The 6,000-nt window shown below is 34.7% G+C and overlaps 1 long non-coding RNA gene across 1 annotated transcript; it reads left to right on the forward strand.

Annotated features, from left to right (window-relative positions):
• Window positions 1-837: 837 nt before the first annotated feature.
• LOC147763616 (uncharacterized) lies at window positions 838-3,749 on the forward strand. The gene is made up of 4 exons (XR_015333091.1): window positions 838-1,120; window positions 2,518-2,610; window positions 2,722-2,795; window positions 3,021-3,749. It is a non-coding gene; the product is annotated as an uncharacterized LOC147763616 (long non-coding RNA).
• Window positions 3,750-6,000: the final 2,251 nt, after the last annotated feature.

The raw sequence follows: 6,000 nt of genomic DNA on the forward strand, positions 1-6,000 counted from the left end.
CACATCAGAAAAATAAAATTTACTAACTTTAGCTTGGATCCAAGAGGGAAGTCCATGTCCGGGTGGGGTCGCTCATCATCTCATTTCTCCTGTAAAAAGAAACGAAAAACAAGATTATATTTCTTCAATTAAACCAACCTAACAACCCAAAAAAATAAAATTTACTAACCTTAGCTTGGCTCCAAGAGTGAAGTCCATGTCCTGGTGGGGTTGCGCATCAACCTCTTTGTCCTGTAAAAAAAAACGAAAAACTAGATTAGATTTTTTAAATTTACCCATCTCAGCACATTAGAAAAATAAAATTAACTAACCTTAGCTTGGATCCAAGAGGGAAGTCCATGTACGGGTGGGGTTGCTCATCATCTTCTTTGTCCTGTAAAAAGAAATGAAAAACTAGATTAGATTTTTCAATTTAACCATCTCAGCACCCCAAAAAAATAGAATTTACTAACCTTGGCTTGGCTATAAGAGTGAAGTCCATGTCCCGTTGGGGTTGTGCATCATCTTCTTTGTCCTGTAAAAAGAAACGAAAAACTAGATAAGATTTTTTCAATTTACCCATCTCAGCACCCCAAAAAAATAAAATTTACTAACCTTAACTTGGATCCAAGAGTGAAGTCCATGTGCCGGGTGGGGTTGCGCATCATCTTCTTTGTCCTGTAAAAAGAAATGAAAAACAAGATTAGATTTTTTTTTAATTTACTCATCCCATTACTACAAAAAAAATAAAATTTACTAACCTTAGCTTGGATCCAAGAGTGAAGTCCATATCCGGGTGGGGTTGCTCATCATCTCCTTTCTCCTGTAAAAAGAAATGAAAAACAAGATTAGATTTCTTCAATTAAACCAAGGAGTTATAACAGAAGGAGATTACACGCGTGGGGGCGGAGCCCGTATTACGGTCTCTCATTGGTCGGAATGAATAGAACCCAGAGAACAATAGATGCCTATCTCTGTTACGCTTAATTGCTACTCTCGTTTAAATCTCGTTTGTTAGTATCTGTGCCTTCGTCTGTTGATTTTTGAGGACAGACACAGAAACGGAGTCCCAAGTTTCTAAAAAATGAGAGAAATACAGAATTTATATGATATTACGTTGGACAAGATTTTCAAAAAACAGGTAAGTGCTTTTAAATGCATAACTACACGAAATATGAAGATAAATTGCAACTTTTATGTCGTAGGGTCTCACTGTGTAAGTGTCCAGCTACACGTTGATCTCGCGAGGTGGTGTGTGGAGAATAAATATTGCACGAAAAATACTTCCCACTCATAACAAGTGCCTATAAATATAGTATCAGATGAAGAAAGTTTGGTCTTTATACAGTTGCAATTGTTAAGTAATTTGTGGCAATAGCAAAGAATAAAACTTAGGTGCACTTTCAGTAGCCGAATAACAAGCAGATGCTTAAGCCGCCATCTTGTTAATATTTCGAAAAAAAAATTACTCCAAAAGACATTTTCCTCCTACTTTTTGAAACTTGTGTCACATGACAGTCATAAAATTTAACTAATTGTTGTGTGCAACACACTTGCTTGAGCAGTATTGTTTTTTTTTTGCGATTTTACATGTGGTCTAGCTTGGATACGACAATTGACAATTTTCATGAGTTCCGATCAAAAAGTGTTACGCTTGTTACGGCCAAAAGCCTTACCGCTTTTTGTACTTTTCAAATGCAAGATTAAAAAAAAATTTGGTGTGTTTAGATTCTTGAACATCTTGGTCGTGGCGTGGTATATATTGCATGGGTATTGCTCCAATATTTCTTGAAAAAAATAACCTGATTTGTTCAGAATACCAATTTTTTACTCTAGTGTTATGGGTAAATGTACCATTTTGGCCTTTACCTTTTTCGTGTTTAAAACTAAAAAGACTTATCATGACAGTTGGTCATCATTTTTCTTCTCACCATGATGGGTGGCTTTGGAGTGGTAACTTTGTTGTTAAAGTAAGGTGCTCAGTTATTTTGACTGGAAAAGTTTTGCCTCCACCCAGCATTTTCCATCATGGCGGTCCAGTATCTTTGGTATAGTTATTTTAAACTTATTTAGTCTTCCTTTTACATATATATGTTTTAATTCATATTAAACCTTTGAAAAAAGAACACACATGAATCCTGGTGCTGTCTTAATTTAAAGTCTTAAGGTTTTAAGTTCACCTAGGCTCCACCAATTACTCTACCTGTTATCTCACTACACATCTCCCTTTGGGTCAAGGTGTGTAAGACACACCTTATTGTGTAAGACACCTCTATAATTAAGGGTACTTGCTTCTCTACTTTAATTATACTTCACTACTTTGGCATGTTAGGTGGCAAGCTTGGATGTTTCAGTTCATTTTAAGAAAGAAGCTTTGCCTTGGTGGTTACAAAAGAATAGAACTCTATTAAGGTTTATTCATTACTTGAAAGTAAATATTTCATCTTGCAGTGTTGAAACAGAAATTCTCTCAAAATTGATAATGAATTTTACATGCTTATCTTAACACTGCTCAAGTTTTTTTCCCTTCTATTATAGATATGGGAGAAGGCTACATTGAATGTATGAATTATGGTCAGGCTGGAAAAAATTAAAAAATGTCAATGAAAAAAGGAGGTCAGCATGTCTGGGGTAAGTTACTTTTCTCATAATGCCTACGATGCATTAAACATTCACTAACAACAGTACCCTTTTTTTTTAATTTTTTTCAAAATACAACAACCTTGGGCATTTTCCTTTTAGCAACCGGCCTCTCTGAAATCCCCTTTTTGTCCTGTCAGAAGAGTAGGAACCAGGGCGGATTTAAATAATTTCTTGTAATAAGTACAATTTCTTTCAATTTCTTGGAGTTATTAGCTTGTGATCATGAATCTTGATATTCTACATAAATTTAGTTGTAAATTGTTCATTTATGTGGTGAACATTATTTCAGTCAAGTCATAACAAGATACATTAAACTTCACTGCGTAATTCCATAATGTCTACATGGATACTAGTAGTTCATAATGCTATTATGATGTTTGTTTTTTTCTAACCTACAGGTTTCTCTCTTTTCTGAGTGGCATGGCATTGGCAGGCAGAAGAAAAGGTCCTGAAGAAATTCTCACTTGAGTTGTCCTTTTTGGAGAAGAAACTGGATAAGACTGGCCAACAGAGATTGCATTAAATTAATAGTGCTCCTTCATGACATTTTAAAATATTTTCAGTCACCTTACTGATTCTATACATTTCAAAAGTTGACATAAATTTTATGTTACTGTCACGTGGAAAAAAATTCAAAACCTATATATAATTTGTTGAGTGCCATGGTATAACAGTCTACTTGATTGCAAGTAAAATTTGGACTGTTTCAGTGAAATTTCTTTAAAGCAGTTAATTTTTTCAGCTGTAACATGTACTCCAGTTCATTTTATAAATGTTCTTACTAAGTGTTGTCTTTACTTATAATTACCTTTTGAAAATCCCATGTTTTTTATCCTATTTGTAAGAATTAGCCACTTCTAGGTTTTTTTTTCATCCAGCCCATTAGATTCTCAGACCTTGCTGGCCTGTGAGTGGAATAGTATCTGGCACAGACTGGTATCAGCAAGTCAGATAAAAAAGAATATAATTATTTCTATTTGCACGGTTGAAAAAATGCCAACATAGACTGCATAAAACTGGAAAACTATAGCAACTTAATCATTCTTATGACTTCATTAATTACTGCTTATGTGTAAAATTTTGTTTTTGTTCTTCTATTGATATAATAAAATGGTTTTACTCACAGATGCTACTATCATGATGCTTGAGTATAGAGTTGACTTAAAAGATATTTTAAGTTAATATAGTAAATAATAGTTTGAAATTAAAAATTCTCATCTTTATTTGTTTCACTTTAAAAAGCTCAGTTAATACTAAAATTTCTGATATATTTTGTACATAAATATATTTATGAATGAATATTCTTAATGTTTAGCACTGTGTACTTGTTTACCGACAAATATGAAGTGTTAGTATGTGTAAAAATAATCCTAAAAAAAAGGGAGATTTCCAAGATAAAGAAATTTATAACGAGTATTTAGTAAATTGACATGTCGTGGCATTGCTTCAACCTTTGATTAAAATTTCACTTCAATGCATTAGGATATTAAAATTATACCGAGTGAGAGAAAAAAAATACTTAAAGAAATTTAAAACCATGCAGTCACAAAGCTTAGGCACTGTCTCAATGTATATGTTTATGGGACCCAAGGGCAGGAGGGTCCAAACGTTTATGTATTAATATTATGTTCTTTGGCAGTGAGGACAGACGTTCACTTGAATGTCATTTTCACAAACCACAGTTGGGACGTTTTCTTTTGACTTATCCTTGGTGATTTTTCACTGTGTTGTGCAAAAGAAAAGCCATCTATCTCTGACTCAAAAAAACTCATGGCGACCATCCTCAGTCACCACCTTAAAATCGCTTTCTATGATATCGTTCCCTCCCAGCACATCGTCCAAATAACTACCTGTGAAAAAAATCGTCAGCATACAGCGCCGCTGTGACACTACTGATTTCGAATTCTAACGCGAAATAACGCATATAAAATCAATCTCCGAGCGGAGGAGAGCGACCCAGACGAAACCTTGAGACAGGAGGCCCCCCGTAGCTAGCTCCGCCCACCGTAACAGACATCGGACAATAGAGAAGCTTGCGTGTAATCTCCTTCTGTTATAACTCCTTGATTAAACCAACCTAACAACCCAAAAAACTAAAATTCACTAACCTTAGCTTGGCTCCAAGAGTGAAGTCCATGTCCTGGTGGGGTTGCGCATCAACTTCTTTGTCCTGTAAAAAGAAACGAAAAACTACATTAGATTTTTTTAATTTACCAATCTCAGCACCCCAAAAAAAATAAAATTTACTAACCTTAGCTTGGATCCAAGGGTGAAGTCCATGCCGGGTGGGGTCGCCCATCATCTTCTTTGTCTTGTAAAAGAAACGAAAAACTAGATTAGATTTTTTCAATTTACCCATCTCAGCACCCCAAAAAAATAAAATTTACTAACCTTAGCTTGGATCCAAGAGGGAAGTCCATGTCCAGGTGGGGTTGCTCATCATCTTCTTTGTCCTGTAAAAAGAAATGAAAAAAATAGATTAGATTTTTTCAGTTTACTCATCCCAATACTACAAAAAAAAATAAAGTTTACTAACCTTAGCTTGGCTCCAAGGGTGAAGTCCATGTCCCGGTGGGGTTGCGCATCATCTTCTTTGTCCTGTAAAAATAAATGAAAAAAATAGATTAGATTTTTTCAATTTACCCATCTCAGCACCCCAAAAAAATAAAATTCACTAACCTTAGCTTGGATCCAAGAGTGAAGTCCATGCCGGGTTGGGTCGCTCATCATCTTCTTTGTCCTGTAAAAAGAAATGAAAAAAATAGATTAGATTTTTTCAATTTACCCATCTCAGCACATCAGAAATTTAAAATTTACTAACCTTAGCTTGGATCAAGAGTGAAGTCTATGTCCGGGTGGGGTCGCTCATCATCTTCTTTGTCCTGTAAAAAGAAATGAAAAACAAGATTAGATTTTTTCAATTTACTCATCCCAATACTACAAAAAAATAAAATTTACTAACCTTAGCTTGGATCCAAGAGTGAAGTCCATATCCGGGTGGGGTTGCTCATCATCTTCTTTTTCCTGTAAAAAGAAATGAAAAACAAGATAAGATTTTTTCAATTTACTTATCCCAATACTACAAAAAAATAAAATTTACTAACCTTGGCTTGGATCCAAGAGTGAAGTCCATGTGCGGGTGGGGTCGCTCATCATCTTCTTTGTCCTGTAAAAATAAATGAAAAAAATAGATTAGATTTTTTCAATTTACCCATCTCAGCACATCAGAAAAATAAAATTTACTAACTTTAGCTTGGATCCAAGAGGGAAGTCCATGTCCGGGTGGGGTCGCTCATCATCTCATTTCTCCTGTAAAAAGAAACGAAAAACAAGATTAGATTTCTTCAATTAAACCAACCTAACAACCCAAAAAAATAA

The sequence above is a fragment of the Lingula anatina genome, chromosome 2, assembly GCF_051362555.1.
Source record: "Lingula anatina isolate TDL-2025a chromosome 2, LinAna3.0, whole genome shotgun sequence".
Classification (NCBI taxonomy): domain Eukaryota; kingdom Metazoa; phylum Brachiopoda; class Lingulata; order Lingulida; family Lingulidae; genus Lingula; species Lingula anatina.